At 41.7% G+C, this 24,377-nt stretch overlaps 1 long non-coding RNA gene across 5 annotated transcripts in view; it reads right to left on the bottom strand.

The window, feature by feature from the left end:
• The window catches only part of LOC148221892 (uncharacterized), a 185,725-nt gene that overhangs the window by 28,359 nt on the left and 132,989 nt on the right, over nt 1–24,377 (bottom strand). For 2 of the 5 annotated variants that reach the window (XR_015807209.1, XR_015807207.1), the window contains exons 3-4: nt 20,942–21,085; nt 12,628–17,914 (exon numbers count right to left, since the gene is read on the bottom strand). This is a non-coding gene — a long non-coding RNA (uncharacterized LOC148221892). Of the gene's footprint in view, nt 1–12,627; nt 17,915–20,448; nt 20,687–20,941; nt 21,086–24,377 lie in introns of those variants that run through there. The other 3 variants (XR_015807211.1, XR_015807212.1, XR_015807210.1) reach the window with 3 other exon arrangements.

The raw sequence follows: 24,377 nt of genomic DNA on the forward strand, positions 1-24,377 counted from the left end.
GATGGGATGACTATGATTTACAGGATTTCTTTATGAGACTCAATTAAATATAGAATTTATAATATTCATGCAGTTTTTGTGCCAAATATACATAGTGCTGATACAGCAGGGATCTCAAAATATCAACCACCTGCTTGGAAGGAACAGAATTATGAATACATCTCCTTAAACAATAATTCATCATACTCAGAAGCCTAAAGCTAAGCTGCTCTAGAGCCAACACAGCTGCTTTATCAACTTATTTGGGAGATACTGCTGGGTATCATTCTTGCATCTCATAGCTGAGATTAAATTCAAGAATTTAGAACCCTAGGAAGCAACACTGACTGTGGCATGAAGGATCCTGATTTCCAGAGGGGAATCCAGAGCTGTGAATGCCATGTGCACATTTCTCATACAGGAAGGGAGCCTTTCAGAGATAATATATTCACAGTGTCTGTGGGGAACCAGGAGAACCTCTGCACACCTCACTGAGAATTGTAGGGAACTATCTCCTCTCCTCAAGGATCCTCACCCTCAACACTAACCCCTCCAAAAAATGATTATGGGGTAGAGTTTTTCCCTGAATGAGGTCAGCTGAGGTACCAACTCAACAGAGCCAAAAAAACACCTTTTTCCCTAGGGAAAGCTGCTCTACCCACAGTAATGAAATTAATTTTAATCCTCATGACTTCGTGAGAAGACTTTGATCTCACATACTTCAGCTTTATGATTTTTTTTTTCCCCCAGACAGACTGGAGCTACAGAAATGAGACAGCCTGAAGACCCTCAGAGCTGAGCTTAGAGCACTTACATACAGTTTAGGGAGATATATGTGTATAGCAAAAATGGAATCAGAGGACCTGAGTGGGGCTCTGGAGGATAAAAACCAGCACCACAGCAGGACAGTGGCTTTAAGTCCATTTTCACTGCAGGGGTGCAGAATCCTGCTGAGCCCATTCCAGACAGGTGTTAGTCTAATTGGTCTTTTCTAACTTAGATTTTACAGCTTCCCTTAGCAGCCAGGTTCACTGTTTAAATATCCTTCATTAGGAAGCTTTTCCAAATCTCTAATTTAAAATATTGCTCTATGTAGAGCCAGGAACATTTTTTGCTCCTTTGGTGACCAGGACAGTGTTTCAGAAGCAGACTATTGAGAAGTATTTCAGAAACTGACTCCTTTGCAGACTTTTTGAGAATTAGAGGATTATTACCATGTCTTTTTATTTCAAACCCTACAAATTCACCACTTTCAGTTTTATCCTTATGAAAAGGAACTTGTAAACTTCTTTATAAAGCCTGTTGGTTTCCTGTAACCAGGGGTACTTCAGCCCTTTCTGTCACTTTCTCACCAACTAAAAATATTTCTGGATGACCACTTCTGGGAAAGGAGCATCAAAACCTCTCTTAGTAACTGGGATGTCATCCTGCCTAATAAATGTTGCTAAAATGTTCAAACATACTAGGATAAAAGTCTCCTGAGACACTTTAAGAGTAGGAAGAAGTCTAAAACTGCAAATACAATCTATTGAGAAATACCACTTTTACCTGTAGTGTCCATGCTTCTACACAGCTGCTTCCAGCAAAAAGGAAAACAGCAAAAAGGAAAACAGCAAAAAGGAAAACAGCCCAAAATACACAATCCTGCTCATTTCACCTCCAGCAGGTTTGCATTATTACTGTCTCTAGGTCTTCCTCTTGGAAGAATATTGCTGACCAAGAGGTTTTCCAGCCAAGTGATGGGTCTGTAGTCCAGCTCTGAATGACACAGACACCTTTGAGGGGATGATTACTGCCTGGCCTCTGAAAATCACTCCAGACTAAACAGACCAGGCCTGTTTATACTAAAGAAAACCTGTGCCACTGTAAAGGCAGCAACCACTCTCTTATTTATCTCTAGGAAATAACCTTTAGGGTTTTAACAAATAATGAAAAGGAATAGTCTTTTCAACCAGACTGTTACTGCCTGAAGGATCCAAATAGACTGAGGGATATTTTCAGGAACAAAATGCAGAAAACTCAGGATGGGACAAGAACAGAGCAATAAAACTTCAGATTTATTTGAGATTACAAGATTTGCCTATCTCATCCAAATGCCTCTTCTAATTAGCATTTTCATCTCATCTACTGTCTCATTCTACCTTTTGCTCCCAAATAGTGCTGGAGGCTTGGTCCTAGGACAGCTCTCTGACATCCACAATGTGTGCCTTCCCCATTTGACTGAAGCTCCATTTCAGTGATGCAGAAAATTAATTAGGCCATTTTATTTCCTTCAAAACTAGACCTATATACTGTTTCTAAGGCTGCAAATCTGTAAACTCTATGAACAAATAAACACAAAATTAGGTTCCTTTTCCATGATTTCTGAAGCTGATAGGAACAACAGCCATGAAGGAATTTCAATACAGAGTCTGCTGTTTTAACCATGCTGGAAAAAATTCTCTGTACCAATTAGAGAGATTACTTTCCTCCCAGTGATGCAGAGAACTGAATAATCAGGCAAATATACTAACCAGATGTCACTTTATCAGACAAGAGGAAGGAGTTTTTTGTGGTGAATGGAAGACAGTGTGTGGGATGCCCATTGCCTCATGCAAAAATTTCCTTTTATTCCCATAATCACTTTTTCTGTGGTCTTTCCCCAGCCTGTGCTCATGAGCAGCATGAATAGGTGAAAGGGCTCCTATTTGTGTATCTGTGGCTCAGCTGGGCCAGTGGCCACAAGGCCTGAGGAGGTGATGGCTGTGGACAGGTGATCCTCACCTCACCTGCTCTGCTGGTGCACCACAGTGAAGCATTAAAATGTCAGGAGGCAAAAACGTGGACTCTTGAGTTCAATTTCACTCATTCCAAACCTCTACAGGGCTTGTCATGGCAAAACTGACAAACCACTAAAGATACAGAAAGAAATAAAGCCACAAAAAGGATTCACAATACTAGCAACCAGGTATCATCCCTGTGCTCAGATGCTTTTATTCAACAAGCCTTTGGAAATATTAGTCATGTTCATGTTTCCAGAAGTCATATATTTCACTGGATTAAAAGCTTTGTGATATTAGGACTCTGTGAGTGAAAAATAGTTCTTTCTACCCATATCTAAAAATATATGTTTGAAGCTCAAGTTGATTTAATGCGAATTCATGCTCAACTGTGCATGTGATGTTTGGATATAAACAATATTTTCACATTGCACAGTATCACCCTACTGCTGTTGTGTCTTTCCTCAGATTTAGTTATGTATCTTTAAGGCATTTTTTTCTTGGAGCTGATAACTTAAAATGCCCGCACTAAAATTCACCATCTTTAAGTTGGGCTAAAGACATCATAGTTATATATAGTGCAGTTAAATTACTCTGACTGAGCTAACTTGCTATAAAATGACATCTTTTATTCCAAAATAGGCCAAAAGTTTTTCCACCATGTATTGTTGGTGAGGTTCAAATAACCAAACAGGCACCAGACCCAGCACCTGGAAATCCTCTGTGTGATCTCAGCAAGCAATTCGAGGTAGAGCACCAAAGAAAATGTCATCCTACTCAGAAATCGAACACAAAGCCCCTTCTGCTCAACTCCAAACATGTGGGGAATGCTCCCCAGTCATCTTAGCTGTGATTTTGTCCTTGGCTGCTTCAAGACAGAATCTCAGAGCATTTGAATCACAACAGCTGCGATGACGAGTGACGAGCATTTATTCCTGCAGGAAGTCTCACCCAGAATCTTTCCTAACTGTAGGATCCCTCTTACTGCTAAACAGGATATTCCATGCCACATTATGCTAATGTAGTGGCATGTTTCCAGAAAGGACAGTTTGTCAACAGCACCACGGTGACAGCAATGACCACGATCCTCCAACTCGGCCACCCATTGCATCTAGTAATTGTTACTGCATTTTGAAATCCTCCATAGGTGTTCCTCCTTTGTGTCCACAGAGCTAACAGATCTGTTAAAGTCCATGAGTAAGAACTGTATTCTTAAAAAGGTAAAATATTAGGTGTATGGAGACAGATTAATCTACAGACAGCTTGTTGCAATGTGAATATTGTCCTGAATTATAAAATGCTTTTAAATAAGAAAAGGTTAAGTAGGGCAAGAAAACATCTGTGTCTTTATATTCTTTTTTGTTACAAATGTTAAAAAACTCACAAGCTCAAAACAAACTTTGTATAAAGCCATATTAAGGCAATAGAGGATTAAACAAAACTGTATATTTAAAGACTAAAAAGGACAGGTTTTATTTAGGGGTGGAAGCCCTCTGTCCAACAGGCAGGTTCTTGGTCTCCAAATCACCTTGCATTTCCAGTTTCCATGCTCCTCAGCCATGCTCCAGCTCTCAGCTCCCCTGCCCACTGGCAGCTCGTCTCCTTGATTTGTGCAAAGGCAGATCAGGCAGAGGGGTAAGAGTTGAGAGAAAATGCTTCTCTGCATTTGTGTGCAGCAAACACAGCCTGCAGACACCGCCTCCCCCAGCACTGGGTGGCAATTATTCCAGTGTAATAGGCACTCACCCCCTGACCCTCTCCTGCAGCATGCAAGCTTCTCCTGTCAAGTGCTAATCCCTTTGTTAGCTACTCAGCTGCACATTCATTTAGGAGGGCTAATGATTTACACGGTTCCTTCTCTGCAGGATTTCCATGGACATGTAATTAGAGGTGAATGGAGTCTTCAGAGGTACAGCAGCCACGAGAGCCAGCGGCAAAGTCAAAGTGTTTGTCTAATTTTGCAATCGACTGTTTCAGTGAATGAAACCATGTGGTCAGCTGCACACAGAGGAGAAGAAAGTAGAAAAGGAGAAGCAAAAAAAAAAAATAAATCAGCCTTTAAATAAAAAAAAAAAAAAAAAAAAAAAAAAAAAAAAAAAAAAAAAAATGGGCTGTTGGTACACACAGAGCTCCAAGATGAAAAGGAATGTGTTTCAAAATATTTTTGGTCAGGGTACCAGAGAGCATGTTGGAAGATAAATGCCAGCAAGAATCTGTTCTTCTCGTACAGAGGGAATAAAAATATCTAAAGGTGAAAAGCTTTGTTTTAAAGTGCTTGAGATGCTTAATCATTAGCAGAATAAGTGTGAGAGCTGGAAAGCTATAGAAAAATACATGAAGGTGAACTGAAGAACTTTTTGTGTGCCATGACACTGGTGTAAAAACTTGAGTATTTTTTTATGTAAGTCATCCACATCTGCAACACCTCCAGAAATATCCTGCAGCTCTTACACCAGGTGAATATGGCCTTTTGAAGTCCAAGGGATTTTTGCATGTATTAATATCACTGGATGAAGTGGAAAAGCCTAACCATAGTCTTGGGAGATTTTAGATATAACAAAACCTCTCAGCTCTGGTTTCTGGACAAACCACAGAGAAGGTCCCATTTTACTGCAAGCTCACCCCCTTTCCATCACACAGGGGCTTGTGGATGATTCCACGAGAGGGGCTGGCTGCCAGCTGGCCATTTATGTCCCTTTTGGCCCTGTGACACATCATGCCCAGGCCTGGTGGTGCTGGCTGAAGGCACAGCAAGGCAGGCAGGTGCTGCAATGGGTTTGGAACTCTTGGAAGCACAGATTCCAGCTGTCAAGTGATACCTGCCCTCTGCCTCCCTCCGTGGTGCTTCCTGCTGTTTTCTCACACCTCCTGAGGCTGCAGATTGTTTTCTGCTTCCCATAATTTTTTGCAGGGTTTGGGGTTTTTTATATTACTATTTTTTTTATAAACTCTTCCTATTTTTTTTGGTCTCCTCATCATGGGTTTCCCTGCACACTGCATGGCCACCCTGTTATTGAGGCTGCTGCACCATCTCCCTGCCATTGACCATTTGTCCATTTTGGAGCAGGGAATCTCCATTCTCCACATAGATTACACACAATTCATCCCTGGATTAAGTGGTGTTTGCATTAAATAACATCCACTTCCATCCTCTCAGTTACACAAAAGCCAGTCAAAGTGATGTTTTTATGAATTAAAGTAAGACACCTTCTCCAGTGCTCTGAATTCAAAAGCATAATTTCATTAAAAATGAAAAAACAGAGTAATAATTAATAATTGTTTTAATTCAGTCTAGGCTTATGAGCTAATATCTCTCACAGAGTTGTCGAATACTATTATAAACATAATTTCATGCTTAATGAAATATAAATGATGCAATTGAATGGTGCACTCCAAAGATACCTCCCTATCAATCAATTGTCCTCCCAACACTTCCATTTTCCCCGTGTGCTTTAGGTAGCAATTTTGTTTGAAATGTGGCTCTTGTTTTGATTTGATTTGCAGACAGCAAGCAGCAGGTATTCCATCCTGTCCCTAAGGGTGTCAGTCTGATGGTGAGGTGTCATCACAATTTAAACTGGGTGTCTTACTGCTGTTTTATCTCCTGAGATCTGGATTCAGAGCACTGCCTCTTGAGTGAGCACAACAAGAAAACACATCCATGAATGTCTCTGCTTTCACTGCAGCCTGGTTCCCTCCACACCAGCAGGGACAGAATGATTTGCTGCTGACAACATCAAAAGATGGGCAGCTGATGATGTTTGATTTTCTGAGTGATCTGGGATCTGCTAATAATCAAACACATGAATATACACTTCCTGCTATTTTTTTTAGTATCATCTTTAGCACTGATATCATAATTCTCTTTTTGAATTATAGCAGTAATTTCTTTCCCACTTTGACCAGCTGGCTCATAGCACCCAGTGGTGTCATCGTGGAAAACCTTGTGTACAGCTGCATGACTTGCAGCTACAAATAGGTAAAACTTTGCAACACTTGCTCACTAATTTCTTGTGTTTGTACTCCAAGAGCCTCAGTGATGCCCATTTTCACTGTGTGCCTACAGAGGGGGAGGGAGAAAGAAAATTAATCCCTTTGTATCAGAGGTGTAATGATACTGACAGGGGTGAGGGCAAAATCAACCAAACTCCAAGCAGCAATTCTTGCTGTGATTTGGATCTGTGCAGTAAATATATGCTTTATCTTGCTGGGGCCTGGATATAATTGAATCGAAGTTTGTTGGAAAATTAGCCCAGACATGCTGAAAGCTTCACACAACTCGAAACCAGGCAGTTTTGCTTGGTTCAGGTTTAATTATGAATGGTTCACTCAGCCCTGGTAATGACTCATATTCACTAACTAGCCTGTATATGAGATGTGACAAAAGTGTAGTTCAGATACACAAAGCATAATTATTTAATGATGAAGTAAAGTTGATTAGGAAGCCTTTAAGCTATTACACTCTTAGCAGGGTATTTTGCAGTCACTGAATAAATGAACATAATTTAATTCTTAAAAGCTGCATAGCTCCTGCTGCTTTAGAAAATGATATGTAGCTAACACGATAGGTTTTTCCCATTATAGAATTCTATATGCTACAACAAACAGCATACAGAATGCAATGCAATGCTACTAAGAATAAGGAAAACTATTCTTAGTGACTATCCAGGCTAAAAATGATAGAACTCACATATCTACTAACAATCATGAACCTGACAAATCAAGCTTGTAAGCCTGTGGTGTGATCTGAAAACCTAACAAGCTTCCAAGAAGAATCTCCATTTTAAAAATACGTTCTTTCTTTCTGGATTCTTTTTTTTTTTCTCATGATATGTGCAAGACTGAACAGCCTGAGAACAGCTGTGCCACTGAAGGGATATATTTATATATTATGTAGCTGTGTTCCAATTATGAAATTGATCCATGGATAAAAATCCCTCAAGGGTGGCTATTAATGAGATTGTCTGCTCTGAGTGCATCCAGTAATAAGATTAGGTATGCATTTATCCTGAGCAGAGATAAACCAAAGACAAGTTCGTGCCAAGATAAGACAGTTTTGAAAGGCAATTAAACATGGGACATAATGTGTGTGCATATGTCTGTGGGAGGCTCCAGGATGCAAAGTTGGTTTTCATCTGCAGAAGTGCTCCTGAATGTAACAGGTAGGGAGAAATAGGCTTTTCACAGGAGTGAGATTAAATTCGTTCTCAAAAATCAAAATATTTGAATCTTTAATTTACAAACTAGTATTATAAAAAGTGCACCCTGGCCTTTTTTGTTTTTTTTTCTCCACTTATGAAAGGCTTGTAAACACCTTTGACAATTACCAGCTGCTTAGTGAGACGAGAGTCAATCAACACTCAGAGTTCAGAGAATACACCTGGCACACCTTAACAGTGCCCAGGCACAACCTTGCATGCTGCCCAAAGCAGGCAGATCACAGCGATGCTGAGACAAACAATCTCAAGCGTTTCCCACCGGATTTGCAGCAGAAATACCTGTGCCATGGTTGTGGCATCATGGGACACAAAGTCTTGCACCAGGAATTAATGAGGGATAGTTTGGGAAGCGCTGGAGGAGCAGCTGGAGCAGCTCAGGGCTCAGCATGTGCAGAAATGCACACAAAGACAAAGGCTGTCACCACATCACAGCCAGGACCTTTCTGTCCCCACTTTATAACCATTGGAACTGGTTGGTTACTCATTACACTCCTGCAGAATAGCTGAAATACCCCCTAAAATTTTCCCTTGTTTTTACAGCACTGGGGAAAATTTCTCTTTCTCAGGCTGCCTCTGCTGCTGCTCAGGACATGGTTTGGCTGCAGCACCTTCAATAACTGGGGGACACAGGGTGCAAGAGGCCAGAACCCCTCTGGAAGCAGAATCCTGCCTTGCAGATCAACAACGCAAGCTCAAATGAAATTTTGAGTTACTGGAATGATTAAATAGGCCTTAAAATGCTGCCTGTGCTTGCTACCCTTCATAAACGTGACCCAGAGCCAAGTTCTCAGTGCAGGTGGAACCCCTGGGAACCACTCTGGACACCACCAGGTAAAAACGTGAAGGGGGAGGAAAACTACAACTCAGTTTCTGGAGTAGTCTCTGGGGAGACAATGGGCAATAAATGGAGCACAAAGGGTAGGAATGAAGGCATGATTTGTGCTTCAAGGTCACTCTGCCAGCACGAACAAGAGCAGCCTGGAGGCTTCTGCAAACCACACCCACTGAAAAATCTTTAAACAAAAAGGTATAAGAAGATGAGGGAGTCCTTCCAATAATGAGCATGGGCACCTCTCAGGAAATTTTGGAAGAATTCTTAATAATTGGTAATAACAGAGCATCTTAAAAATCCCATACTCCAGAAATATTGGCATCTCAATGATTTATGAATGCAAGGAAAATTCCCTTCCTCATACTCTGAAATACAAAAGCTTCCTGTTCAACTGTCAAATACCCATTTTTCACAAACTAAATTAACTAAGAAATTTGGATGTTTGACACTTCAGCTAGGTGTATTTGAAAGGAATAAACACATTTCTGATATCTATTCACAGACCTCGAATTAATGGTTAAAAGCTTTTAAAATATCCACTAAATAGGTATTCTATTAAGCAGTGACTGCACAGAGTGTATGCAGAAAATGTGTGTGATTGGGGAGTTCTTGAATACAGCTGTGTACTGTAATGAACCTTCTGTTTAAAAGTGCAAAAGAACATAACTAGGTATTATTATATATAGCATTTTTCTCCCTGAGTAGTTTACTCACAGGTAATTATTTGCTTAACTTATTTAAAGTGGCACAGAATGAAGTTCTTATCTGCTGCAGAGAGCTGTTGGATTCCCACTTCTCTCAGGTGATCTCAGGATCCTCTCACACCCCATTCATTTGACAGAAGTACAAGGTCAAGCAAAGCCACTCTATCATTTTTTACTCAAAAAATAATTCATTGACCTGCCTTTTTGTTAAAAAACATATTAAAAAGTACTAGGGAAATTCAGTAATTTAGTAAGAAATACTGGATTTAGCAGCTTCTCCCATTAGACTTTCTGTTCCCTGCCGGGCCAGCTGATTCTTCCAAAGCCTTTCTTCCTTTGTGTCACACATGGTCACACGGTGCTGAGCACTGACATTCATTCTCCTAACAGATACTTTGAATCATCAACTTTGTTTTGCCTCTTGGGTTCCCTCCTTCAGAATTCTAAAAAATCAGTTCACTTCCAAATTAACATCAAAGATTTACTGGTTGAGTACAAGACCTCTGAGCTTTTTTTTGAAAACTCTGCTAATTTTGCTTTTCTATGTCCTTCCTTCACTGCCCCCTCCTGTAATCAGGATCACAAAGTGTGCTTTCTGATGAGGATTAAGCCATGACCCATGCATGATTGCAGGAAATAAGCCTTTAAAGTATGCCTAAGTGCTCTGCTTGTTTGAAGCTACTGATCCTTAAAATAGATGTCTGTAAAAATGTGTAATTTCAAATGCTTCTGCTGATATTGTTCCAGTGTGTGTAACGAGGAGTCACATCAAGCCAAGTTATATCAGTTATGCTCCATTATATCATGAACTGAGACAAAGGAATCAAAATATACAGTAATGCTTTAAATGAAAATCCTACCCTTGTACAGATTCTTTCTCTAGTTACCACTTGCAAAGCATCAAAATATTCCACTTGATTTTGGGGGTTTATTTTAGCTATTCACCAAAAGTCTTCTCAGTGTAAAAAGTATGTAATGTACTGTGAGAACGGATGAAGAATTATTCCATGTTAGTATTCCCAATATCTGTCATGATTTGAAAGTCTAAAGAGTCTGATGCTCATTCTTGTATGGACCATTTTTCCTTCTAGTCCCTTATTTTCCTGCTCACCATCCTTTTTTGTTCCTTTCTCATCTTTTCCAGAGAAGATGATCACAAGTGGGGTTTGTGAGCTGGTTCACCACAGACTGATATAATGGCAACTAAAAAATGCCATTATTTTCTTCTCCAGCAGTTTCCACATTATTCCCACCACCGTTCCCCTGACTGATCACCTCTCAACTTAGAATGGCTTTTACAGGAACTATACACAAGGATTCAGAGGTTTTTCTCCTAAGTTTTTATAACAAAGCTGTGTGGACTAAAATCAGCCAAATCAGCACAGGCAGCTGGGGCACAGTTGTTTCTTTGTCTCCAGTGGCTCAGTGCACAGAGCACTCCAGAAATCTGGGAGGATAGAGCAAGACCAGGACTCCTCCAGGAAACCCCATTTACTGTTTTTTGTGGCCTTTCTACTCAGAGATGGTGTGAAAAGAATAGATTCTCTTTCTTTCTTTCTTTCTTTCTTTCTTTCTTTCTTTCTTTCTTTCTTTCTTTCTTTCTTTCTTTCTTTCTTTCTTTCTTTCTTTCTTTCTTTCTTTCTTTCTTTCTTTCTTTCTTTCTTTCTTTCTTTCTTTCTTTCTTTCTTTCTTTCTTTCTTTCTTTCTTTCTTTCTTTCTTTCTTTCTTTCTTCCTTCCTTCCTTCCTTCCTTCCTTCCTTCCTTCCTTCCTTCCTTCCTTCCTTCCTTCCTTCCTTCCTTCCTTCCTTCCTTCCTTCCTTCCTTCCTTCCTTCCTTCCTTCCTTCCTTCCTTCCTTCCCTTTGTCCCTTTGGGAATATGAGCTATAAAGTGCCATCATTGGAAACTCAGTGTAACAAGATGCCTTAGAAATCCTAAGGTAGTGTCTGGCATTTTTAAATCCCTGACACTCAATAAGCTTAGTGGCAAAGCTCTTTAAGTATTGAGTATATTGATAGAAGTAGAATACTGTTGCTCCCTCCTCATCAGTCTCTCAAGGTACTTAGTACATAATTTTGCCCTATTTAATGTTACTTTAATCTTAACCAAGTCAAGATAGGGTCAGATATTTCACCTTCACTGCAGTTCTCAGCCCTCTTATGCCTGTGTGCATAGCAACCTGTGAGAAAAACATTTCTATCATTTCCACAGCAGTGATCAAAGAAAATCACAAATGCAATGGACTTCAAAGAAAAGGGCAATGGCCCAGACCTAGCTCTGAGGCAGTGTGCACAAAATTGGTGAGATCTGAACTAAATTGCTTAAAAACAGCCTCCAGTTTTCAGCAGTGGCTGTTCAAGGGAGCACAGGCTGGGGGTCTGTGGGTACCTGCAGCTCCCTGGGGTGGCTGAGACCTCTCTGCAGAGCTGCTCCTGCTGCTGCACTCACCTCCGGACAGGGAAGCTGCAGCAGGAGGGAACTTTAAACAGTCTGAGAGCTGCAGAGCTCTGACTTCTCATGTGTGGGAATTGAGTCAATGGGAGAAACAACAAACAAACAAAAAAATACAGCCTGAAGAAGAGAAACAGAGAAAAGGAGATGCCATTCAGTGCAGCACTTATCCCACAATGATGGGTGGAAAACCAAGGAGCTATCACTCCTGGGGCTTCTTCTGAGCCTGTAAAATCCCCTCCTCACCTTCACCAGGAACATTTATATTCCTGCCAGTGCCACAGGGGGAGGGAATATGGATATTATCTGCTCTACAGGACACTGGGAAGGCAGTTCATGCTTTCCCTCCCTTCCTCAGGCTCTGCCAAGTTCAGAACTACTAGCCACACCACAGATGGGAGAAGAATGAGGCTGTGCTGCAGCCTGGCTTGTATCTGACATTGTCTGGCGAGGAGAGATGGTTTAGCCTTGGAAAGCTGCAGCTACATTCTGCTGTGGGCCCCCTCCAACAGCAGTTCCAATGCTTTAAGCTATTTATTTGCCAGGGTGTGCTATTTAAATCCACCTTACTAATGTGCATCACTGCTGCCAAAGGCAATTTTCTGTAGGAGCTCGGGGAAGAGGGGAGATGGGAGAAAAGGATGCATTTCCCACCCCCCCTCCCGCCCCGAGCCAGGAATGGAAAGCTGGGAGGTGAAAACTCAAGGGTTTCATTTAACAGAGTTAAAGCCTCCATTTCTGCACATTGTGGTGCCTGCACAATCATAGAGAAATATATCTTGGTTAAATTTTTGATGAGCTTTCGGCTGCTCTAAATAATTAACCAGGACCTCTCATTTGAACACGGGTGCAACTTTTCATGTTTCAAACGCTTCCCGCCTTAATCACAAGGGAATCGCTCGAGTTATTCAGGTCACTCGATATATTTATTTATTTTCAACATCACTAGTCAAAACAAAATTTGAACCTTTATGCAGGAAGGAGAGAAAGCAGTTTCCTTTTGATCTCACTCCAGGTAAATCCCCAGGAGAAGTATGTGTCTTGTTTCCAGTAGCTGAATAATAAAGATTGATAGGTTAATCAGTTCCAATACAATTTACAGAGTAACAGTGTGCACTCAGATCCTGAGTTTTGACATTTCCCTAGTCCAGGATGTTCCAAAGATGTTAGTGCAGGGTATCACAGCACAGTTTTTGAAAGACAGATGCATTAATAAGGATACTTCTGTATCCCCTCATGGAAAGCAGAGGAGGCTGATCCTGCTTTTGACAGGCTGCTTGTATGACATTCTAACTATTGAAGTCAGTCCTGCTCCACTGCCATGTAACAGCATGGAAAATTAGGGCTTAAAAACATTCCTTCTGTCCCTTCATTAAGTGTCACAAGGAGCTTGGATGTTGTTTTATACGGAAACCAGACTATCTTGTGAGTATATAAAGTGGCATTAAGTGTATTAAATATTGGATTCAGCCCCGTAATGAGGGACTTTGATCTCCTATCATAAGACTCAGATGTGAAAATTGGACTCTAAAAGCAGATTAGTAAAAAATCTCCTTCCTAACCATTCCATTCTAGTAGTGCTCAGTAAGTCCCAGACTGAGCCATGAATTCGTGTAGAAAAGCTGCAATAAGAAATTTTCTGTGTCCACTCTTCAAGTGCAGTTATCTGCAACGGGGGAGGAAGGGGCATGGAAGTGAGCAGGTGAGAATTTGGCTTCAGGTCATTTTCCAGCATGCCTGCCTGTGAGTTCTATATCCCATCACCAAAAATGGGATCCACATCACCCTGTCTCAAAGGCATCACAAGAAAACAAACATATCTAAAATTGCAGAGGGCTTCAGAATACCACAGACAAAGGAGCAGACTGCACTGTCAGCTGAATTTCTAACAAATGTCTACCCAGGGCTTTCAAACTTGTCAATAAATTCAGGATTAATGATCTTAGTTTGTGCCATTTTGTAACTCATTACTTTAGGCACAAAGCTGGCAAGCTTGTTTAGTCCTACATGACTTTCTTTTCTTCCTATGGATGGTCACTGCAAAAATCCAAGCCAGTCATTTCCCAGGAGCAGGTTACTGTTGTTTAGCTGTTACTGTAACTGAGTTCCTATATGCTCGGCTTTCACTAATTTGTCCCCTTTTGCAGTGAAAACTGTCATAACTAGCTCAATTTAAAATGCAGGCTGCCTGAGAAAGGGCCTCCTGAGAAGTGACAGGTTTGGAGAACTACTTCTTGTGCAGGGGAGCATTTTAAATTGAAAGCTCTCGTGTTTCTGCAATGAGACTGGCAGAGGTACATGCTATTAAAATGGGAGTCTTACAGGAATTTCCTCAAGAAATGTCCTTCAGTACTGGTCATGTCTTCAAACAGTTTCTGCAAATCGTAGACATAGGTCAAAATTCACTTATTTTTCATTTGATGATATTGTTGTCAATGCTTATATTTGGCCATAGGTGCCAAAAGCATCAACCAAAATGAATAAGATCAAAAGCAGCAGAACTGAGTATAAAGTGCTGTGGTTTCACATCTCAACAGTTTCTTTACTCCAGCTGGGCATCCAGACATTAAAAGCTAACTCAGAATCATGATCTTACAACAGAGGCAGTGCAAGATTTTGTTCTTTTATGAGCATTGCACAAACAAACCGAGTTTGTGAGCCATTCCCATGGACATGAGGCAGGGAGGGGTGCTAATTGCAAAGTGACACAAAGAGCTGCTTTTCTTCTCCAGCAATTCCTGCTGATCCCAGCTGTGGCCACAACTCCACCACCCTCCCAGCACCAAGGACACAAACTGACCTCAGGTCTACACATTTGCTTTTCACCTTTGTGTGACCCTAGCTGGTCACAAAGGGCATCTGAGACTCCTCCAATGTTTCCATCTTCCTCCTCAAGGTGCACTAAGTATTTGGAAATCTGGCCTTCAACCTGCCTGTGCCACAGTTCTTGCCCCTCTTTGCCTCTTTTCTGCCTAGTGCAGTGTGAATGCAATCCCTCCACAGCAGCTGCTGCCCCCTGAGCTCTGTGCTCATGGCAGGATTGGATCCCACTGTCATTTAGGAGCCCCTTTACTCTGAATAAGAAAAACAAAGTCCCCCATTATCTCAGCATCTACTTGGCAGTGGTTGGACTCCATAGTCTTAAGGGCCTTTTCCAAACTAAATGATTCCATGATCTTATTCTGTCTTTTTCCAGCTTAATTTTTATATATCTATATATGTTAGGTCATCTACTATTTCTGTGGGCTAATGCATTGTCATATGTTCTATTTCAGTACCACCTGAGTGTGATTTATTAAAATGACAGACCACACTACAGTCTTCAATGCAGGGCTAATTTGTTCCTACTTTTTAATGCAGTTCCTCACATAATTTCCAGCATTCAGGATAATAAGTATTTATTTTAATCTCCGTGTGCTGCATATGTAATTTTTTTCCTAGGTGAAATTTCTTTTTAATGGAGGCTGGGTCATGAGAGAGCAATTATATAAGTTATGTGCATGTTACAGAATAATTTAAAATCAGCTTTAGGTCAATCTTTTTTAATTATCTATTTTATCAACTGTTTTTGACTAGCAATTTAAATAATTGTGTTTGACTAATACCTGGAAGTTTAATTGCTTTTAGATGGCCTTTATTCTGATCTCAGCATCAGTGCATACTGCGCATGCTTGCATCTGCGTGGTGACAGATTTGTGGTGACAGCTTGTACAACTTATTTATAAAATGACAAATTATTTTAGGATTTCTTGAAGTTCACAGACTGGAAATATGGAGAAACACCTGCTTGCTGCAGAAAGCTGAAGAGGATCTGCTAAGTTGAAGAGAAACTGCATGAATTTGTGAAGAGCTTTGAAAGTGCAACAAAACTCCATGGGCCACCCTTATGTGGGTCCAGGTTGCAGGTAGGGCTTCATGGATGTCATTTTTTGGCTACAAAGTCAAGGTTGATAAAGTCAGATACGATCAGGAAGGTTCCCAAAGCCTCACCTGGAGTCTTTGGGGAGAAACAGCCTCCTCCTGGGGTCGGTTCAGAGCAGGAGCCAAGTGGGAAATCTTTGAGTGGCAAAGCCCTGAGCACACGTGTCCTTCTGTGCCCTGCAAAGACAAAACCTTGCTGTCCTTCACTTTGGGCTTTCCAAAGCAAAGAGAGTGGCTCAGGGCTGTTTCCCTGCCAGCCCTAAAGTGCCAAGGCTGTCACTGTCCTTGCAGTGTCCCTCTGGAAGCCACCTCGTTGATGTGAAAGCATGAGTCCATCAGCAAGAGGCTTTGCTGGTGTGGAGTCTGTGATGTCCAGAATAACGAGAGCCTCTGGTAGAAATTAGCCCCTGGTAGAAATTGCCAGCAGAAGGAGCAGGAGCAAACAGGTGAATTGCCTCTCAGGGGGCCTAAGTGGGCAGAGCAGTGCTGCAGACACAGAGTGAACTGCACAATCAGGCTCTGAGCACACAGAGCCCACTGTGCAGCCCTGCAGCCCCAGCACTGGTCAGTGCACTGGGAAAGCAGACAATGAAAATAACCCACTACACCTCAGCTGAGGGGGGTTCTACATTTAAAAATAAGATATCACGTGCCTGAATGAAGCCTGCCTAGACACAGCCTTCTAACAAATAAACCACTATGCACCTTTCTCAGAAGGCAACTCTCACAGTCACTTTCATAAACAATAAAGATACTTATTAGCATCACTCAAAAAAGAAGATATTGGTTTAAATTTAGTGTCCTGAAATCCCACTCATAGAAATATGTATTTATCAGCTATTTAATGGCCTCTTGCTTGAAGGGTAACTTATTTTCTACTCTGATGGATGGTTTCATATTGTCCAGGTCAGTTTTGGGCTTCATTAAGCTGCCCTGTGTAAGTTAAGATTTTTGGCCCATAATATACTGAACTGTATTCAGCCACTAGTGAACATCAATGTTTAAGCTCTGTGCCAGCTCTGATTGCTGTTCAGCCTGCTGGGTACAGCCTGCAGGGTACATGGCAAATGACCACTTTGGGGTCAGGCCAAGTCTGGCCTGGGCAGGAGTGCTTAAAGCTTCAATGCTCGTAATAAAGCAATATAGCAGCTTATCAATTACTATGAAATTAGTTTCAGAATTGCTGCTGGATGCAAATGTACACAGCATTGACATTTATTTTCCTACCAAGAAAGACTTAATTTTGTTTTTGAGAGTGACTAAGGTATTGGCATAGTGCTTTGTGTTTTTCAAATTGTCTCTATTTGAAAAACGAACTATTCCTCAAGGTAAATTAAATGAACCTTTTTCTTTGTTCTTACAATCCTTCTGCTGGAAGCCTGGTGCTGTTCAGCTGAAACTGTGTGTAAGCCAGAGATAGACAGGTTGCTCCTTTGAGCATTGACCTCCCAAGAAGACAAAACCAAACCCTAGCAGGAATAAAACTGAACAATTCAGACTACCCTCATTGTCAGAAGAAGTGCAGGAGCTTACTGGGCACATGAGGGGATAGGACTTGGTCAGACCACGTGAGGATGCACAGGAGGTCACACAATTTCAGGAATAAAAAGAGACAAGGGGGTATATAAAGAGAGAAGGGCAGAAAGGATAGTGGCAGGGAGACACAAACCCTAGACACCACTCCCACACCTGGTATTACCCCCTAGAATATTTCTGTCTCCATTTAGACCCTTTCATCCTGCTTGCAGCATCAATTTGAATGAAGATACTAGTGTTTCTGAGCAGCTTGTTCCTCTTAGAATTTGCAAATACTATGGAGTGTCTCTCCATCAACACAAAACCTTCTTCCTGGCTTTATCTGTCTCCATAGTAAGAGTGCACAGCACACAGAGTGTGTGCAATTTCCCCCAGCCCAGACCCTGCAGTTGGAGTGGACTCACCCTCACATCCTTGTGCTGGAACAGAAAGGCTGCTGCCATCACTTCTGCTCTGCAGACACTCACCTTGTCCTCTGCTTCCAAATGTTCTCCCTCTTTGGTCACATTTTCTACCTGCAAACACATTTTCTGCTTGTTCCCTTTGGCATCCTCTTTATGTGAGAGTGAACACACACACACACCTGTGCACACTCCTGTGCTTTTTCCATGTATTTCACATGTGGCTGTATGTTTGTATTTCACTTGCCATTGTTTCCTTCGTGCTGCACTGAAAACTGTAAACATTCCAGTTTCTTCTGGCACACAGAAGCAGCTCTGATTACATCCGTGCAAGTTTGGTGATAACAGCTGACACATCCATTTCTGATCACAGCTTCTGTGGGCAGCCAGCCTCTCACTCTCTAGCTGGTAAGGAAAAATAAGGGATCTTCACAAAAGATAAAACTGTGTCAGCCTGCACTCACCTGGGGAGATGCTGAGCTCTGAGACAGGTGAGCTTAATGCTAGGATTGAAGTCACACAGTGTTAAGCTGAAAGTTGCAAACACATTTTTAGGTATTTTAGGATCAGGTAGTTACAAGACTCTTAAAATAAATTCCAAAAGTTGTTCATATCTAGAAAAATTATATCGTTAAACTGAAGATAGATTGAAGTGGCAGAAAAAAAGTATATATTTATGTGGAAAATAATTTTTCTGTAATTACCATCTGTCTCCACATAAATAGATGCTCACAGCACTTAGTCCTGAAATTGTGCAAATCTGAAGAGGACCAAAGACCAGATTTCTTCAGCTGGATGAATATTACAGTTACCTCTATGTTTTATTATCAAAAGTAGCACTGTGATTAGAGAAAGGCCATTTGTGTTCTATATATGCATTGCAGTATAAACGAAGCTAACCCCAGCTTCATTTAAAATAAATAAATAAATGGATTACTAACTTAATTAATTAATTAATTAAAAGTGGTTAAAAAAATACCAGAACTCAGAAACTGTTATTGAAAAATTAGCACCTGGATTGGACTGTGACACTGAAACTCCAGTGCTAAAGGAATGGATGGATAGATTAAAGGAGATAACACAGACGATGGAGATTTGAAAGCCAATGGTTTCTCTGACATTGAAAAGGATTTCCCCTTGCACTGCCAGGACTGCAAAAAGGGAAGCTGTTCCCTGCCTACTCTGCATTTCAACAGTGCTTAATTAAGCTTAACTCCAGCCACTGGGCCTGAAACTGTCTCAGGCACTTGAGAGGTTCTGTAAGATCAAACATAGATTTTCATATCTATTTGCTTTAGAGTTTATTGCATAATATCATTAAAATCCATGACTGAAATCAGGCTTTAGTGGCCGAGAACACTCACAATTTTTCAAGTGCCCTGCATTTACTGCCCAGCATGACATCAAAATGCAGGGCAGTGACATCTTCTCCATCAGCAGTGAGCTCACACCTTGGCTGCAGAGGTCGAGGGTCTGAGGTCAGCATAAAACAGAGATTATCACAGACATCCCAGACAGCTTGCTCAGGCCTGGTCCAACAGGAGGGCTGAGCTGGGTCTGTCTCACCCCCAGGTCCTTGCCTCTGCACACAGAGGCAACAGAAACTTCTGTTCTATGGGTCCAGGAGCCATCAAGGACTGGACCAGCCAGAACCAGCAAATGAACAGAGCCAGCATGGTGCCATGGGCTGGTTTGGACCACGGAGCTCCCCTGTGGCTTTTCAAACCTCTTGCCCAGTGGAGCCCCAGTTTCCAGAGCCATCTGCTGGGGTTGGTCTCCTGGGTTTTGCTCCTGCAGACCCTGCAGCCTTGTCCCTCCTGCAGGACCTCAGGTCTTGCCAAAGGCTGTGCTGTGCAACTGTGGCATTCCCCAAAACTCCTGGAGGAGGAGCAGCCCAGCCCAGCAGAACCGTGATGCTCTATTGAGCTCACACAGCACAGAGTCCTTCGTGTTCCTGTCCCAACCCCAGCTGTCAGCTGCACTCAGAGCAGCTCAGGGGCCCTGCAGACTGAGCACAATTCCAGTGAACTCTTGGAGCTCCTTCTTGGAAAGCACCACTGGGACAGTGAGCAGGGTGAGATGCCATTTGTACAAACTGTGTCACAAACTGCAGAGGGAGGCTGCAGTCTGTGGTGAGAGCAGCGTGTGAGGCAGCACACAGAGATCAGCTCTTCTGAAACCCTTCCAGACCTGTTGGTTCCTGGGCAGTGTTTGAGTCAAGACTTAAAAGTAGCAGCAGAGTACATGGCCAAGTCCCACTGCATGACTTTTTGGCAAACTGAGTTGGTTTGAGCAGAATGGAGCTCAATAATCAGTGCTGTTCTACCACTGTGCTGTTCAGAATCATGTACTCCATCTCCACAGAGTTACAACAAATAGCTATCACCCCTTCTTGGGCACTCAGTATTCAAACACAAATAACTCGTTTGAGGTGAAATTTTCATCCTTTTTTAGCTGTACCAGAATGCACTGGCACTGCTTAATCTTTTGCTGATTGAATTTAGTGTTTGGCTTTTAAAATAGGGCACGCTTCAAGTTCTTAAATTCCAGGAGCACAAACAGCAAGCGAGGTGCTTGCAAAGCAGCTTTGCTGACTGCACCTGCTGGGGTTTGCTGAGATGCATCACTCCTGGGGAGCATGTGCAGGAACAAAAACACCCAAATACTGGGGAAAATTCTGTCTGCATCATCACAGCTTCACAGATTTTTGTAATTTTATTTTTATGAGTATGAAAACAGGTTTACAGTATGTTTGCAAACGCGTGTGGATAATTTTCACATGCTGCCTTTGAAGAGACGTGAAGGAGGTTAACATGGAAGGGGTGAACAACACCTGGTGGTTTCCTGTGAGATGCTGAAGGTGATGTTTCTTACACAACAAATCACCTGTAAGAAACTGAATGAGACTCTCAGATGGTTTTGAGGCTTTAAATGAAACAAGGTTAGAACCATGCAGTATTAGCTTTGTCATGTTAAACGTGTTTTCTATCTCTGCATACACTTATAATTCCTTTCATTTTCACAAACACAACTTTGAACAACAGATTCTCTCTAGGTGTAGAGACAGTATAAATAATATTTTTTAAATTCTCTATACAGAAAAAAAGGCAAGATTAGTTTTTACTTCCATCTAAAACTTACCTGGTTGTCCTTTAATTACTTTACTGAAGAGCCATAAGAGTTGCCACCTTTCTGAAGCTGGAGAAATGCAGAATGAGTGCCCAACTTGGTGAAGCACAGAAGGATCTGGGTTCAGGTGATGCTGTTCCCATCTCTGCCAGAGAGCTGCAATGTAATGAACAGTTCAAATGCTTCAGAATCTGTAGTGAGATTAAAGGCCAGGAGCAGTACATACAGCTTGTAAAAAAGAGCAGGAACAAAGCTGTTTCCTATCACCTGTTGGATCTGGTAGCTTTACAGCCCTGTTTTCTGTACTATTTTAGCTCACAAGAACAATTTGATAATTTATTCTGCATCTGATATCCAAACCTGGAGATCCTATAAACAACCTCTCTGACTGTTTCAGAAAGAGCAGATTTCCCAGCACTGGAGGGCTGGATACCCTTCACACTGAGCACCCGTCATTACAGAGTTGGTATTTAAAAATTGAGACAAGAATTTTCAGTCTTGACCAACACCCAACAGACTCCTTTGCCTGAATCTTTAATCCCACCTTTAGGCACAAAATTCTATTCAAATAATGTGAGTTTGGACATTCTACCTTTTACCAGTTTTAAATTCTCTTTATAAATCACACAAAAAGCTATTCTCTGAGGGTAACCTCATTTACACCAGCCTTGATGTAGCACCTAGTCCTCTTCAGGCTTTACTTGCACAGGTTTGTTCTGTGCTACTCAATTAGCAATTTGTCAAATATCTGTCCCTAACGATGTATTAAATATCAATATAAAGAACACAAACTATCTCACTTGTCTGCATTCTCAGTATCTGAAGTTGTGCTGATTTATTCTGGAGGAGTCAATGCTCCTTGGAGAACAAGACCATGGCTGGATGACCCCAGCCTGCAGAGACATGGGGGCATTAAAGTGTATTTTGTTATTTTTTCCCACTAGGACATTCGCTTTGCTAGGCCAGGCTAGTGAGTGACAGCCTTATGCAGACACAAGTTAATTGCTGATTTGGATACTTACAGTCCAGGCACAGATTTTTTTTTCTATATTGTTAATTCAAATAAAGCAAATCTAAAGGAAGAAGGGAAGGCAGGAATGAACAGATTCACTCATGCCTCACAGAGTCTCTCCTGCACCCCGAGGTCAGCACCTTTTCATCCTAAACCGGTTCCTGTTAGACATTACAGCAAATGGCCATGAGTGATCCACTGCCCCCAGGGCTGAGAGGGGCCAGGAGGGGGTGGTGACACTTGGGGACAATGTTCTGGGCGTCTTTGAGTGGTGACACTTGGGGACAATGTTCTGTGTGTGTTTGGCTGGTGACCCTTGGCCCCAGCACCCAAAGGTGTCCCCGAGTCTTTGGCTGGGTTCTCAGCTCAGCAGGGAGAGGTGGCTCCAGCTTCTCCCACCCACAGCACTCCAAGTGCCACAGCCTGACACTGCTCCAGCTGCCAGGCACAATTCAATCTCTTCTGCACAAGCTAATCTCTTTATAGCAGCGTTTGTACATAAATTAATGAAAGATCAGAATATAAAGATGTTCATTTTTGATTAGTTGCCCATTTACAGGAAATTCAGTTAAAACTGTTTAGTTTTATCATCACTAGACAAAATAAGCATGACAGGATATTTTAGCCTCTGGATTATGTAGATAACACACAGAAATGTCATTTACATTTTCATTCTTTTCACAGAGCAACAAACCCATGCTTGCAAGCAAATTAAAATTCAGAACTTAATTGGATTTTTATATTCTTTTAAACAGGTAATATTGTTTTTCTTCTTTTTATAATTGTATCTCAACACTGGATTTCATTCTGAGAGTGTGCCACTGAAGGTGAGAGGCCCTCTGTGCTAAATGGTTCATTTAACACCATTAAAATCTACGTTTCTCCAACACATTTGAGGATTTAGATTGTTGAATGCCCGCATTTCAGTATTGTTAAACAACAGAAAGGCTATGGAAAATTACTTTCTTGGGTGTACTCATGTATATACTTATGTGTGTAGACATGACCACACAAACACATGCACATACATTATTTATGTGCACAAATACACTTATACACGTGTTTATATATATATCTGTATATGTATGTGTATCTATGCATGCAAATGCAGACAAAATGTTCCAATAATTTATCTCTGCACACTCACAATTTGCTGTAACTTGACAAGGAATTTAAGAAAAAAACCCAGAACATATTTTGTTTTGAGTATTTCTCAAAACGTACTGTGATATGAAAACAATGGAAATAATTCACTTTATCCATTTTTTTCCCTTCTTTCTGCTTATCATGAGCTTTACCAAGGTGGCAGTTTCTGATCCTGTCTATAAGACCTGATTTCTGATGGTAAAGTCAAGGCTCTGCAAATGCAGGTTACAAAACCCAGGTCTCCCATATCCCACTGAGGTTAAAGTCCTATTGAAGAGTAAGAGATATCTGTGAGAACACTGTATTTTCATTGGAGAAGATGCTGAGAATGGGACTGGCAGGAAACAACATTTTTCATGGTAAGCAGAGGGAAAAGTCACCTTGACGAGGTCACCTCCAGGTTATGTGGCCACTGCTCACTCTCTGTGTTGTTGTGCCAACAAATCTGCACTTTAGATCTCACAATTCACTTCTGTTCTGTGGCACTGGAATGGAAGGCTTCACTCCAGACAAGCCATTTGTTTTCAGGAGAATATATGAAACAATGAAAATGTTAAAGGATGAGAACATTTCTTGGCCAGCAGTTCTGGCTGCTCCCCTGAGCGCTCTTGGCACAGTGGGAATCAGGGAGGCCATCCCTGTTGTGTCCCCAGGCAACGTGGTCCTGCTTTCTCCCAGGGGTGACAAAAGACTCCTTGCAACTACACATCTTCCCACTCATGTAATGAACCCTTCCTGACCCTGCAGAACCCTCTGAAGTGGAAGCATGATTCAGAAACCCTCGGTGCTAAACAAACAAAATTGGCTCACGCCAGTCCCAGCCCTCCCTCTGCTCTGGTTACTGCTGGTCAGCAGGAGTCCAACATCGCAGCCACCCTGCAAACCTCCCCCTGCAGACCTGAGTGGGGTGAGGCAGGAGCACAAAGGCGCTGCTAACTCAGGGCCTAATTATAAAACTGCCAGTACCTTTGGGAAATAACTGACCGCAAATGTCAGCTCATCAGCAGGGCTGCAGCATTCTTGCTGAAGTATAAAATTCTCGGCATTGAAACTCCACGCTTCACTTTGGATCATTTTCAAGTGCATGACTTAAAACTGATCACGCCAGACATCTTCCCATATCTTTTGTGTTTTCCCTTCTGAAACCCGGGATGCCAGTTTTAACACCTGCCATGATCACATAGGTGTGTAAATTAAAAACGTGCTTTGCCTCCTCTGCGCTGACCTTCCTCATGGATTATTACTGCACTAACATCTACCTGAGGCACAACCTCCACCCATTCAGTGCAA

The sequence above is a fragment of the Sturnus vulgaris genome, chromosome 16, assembly GCF_052056855.1.
Source record: "Sturnus vulgaris isolate bStuVul1 chromosome 16, bStuVul1.hap1, whole genome shotgun sequence".
Lineage (NCBI taxonomy): Eukaryota > Metazoa > Chordata > Aves > Passeriformes > Sturnidae > Sturnus > Sturnus vulgaris.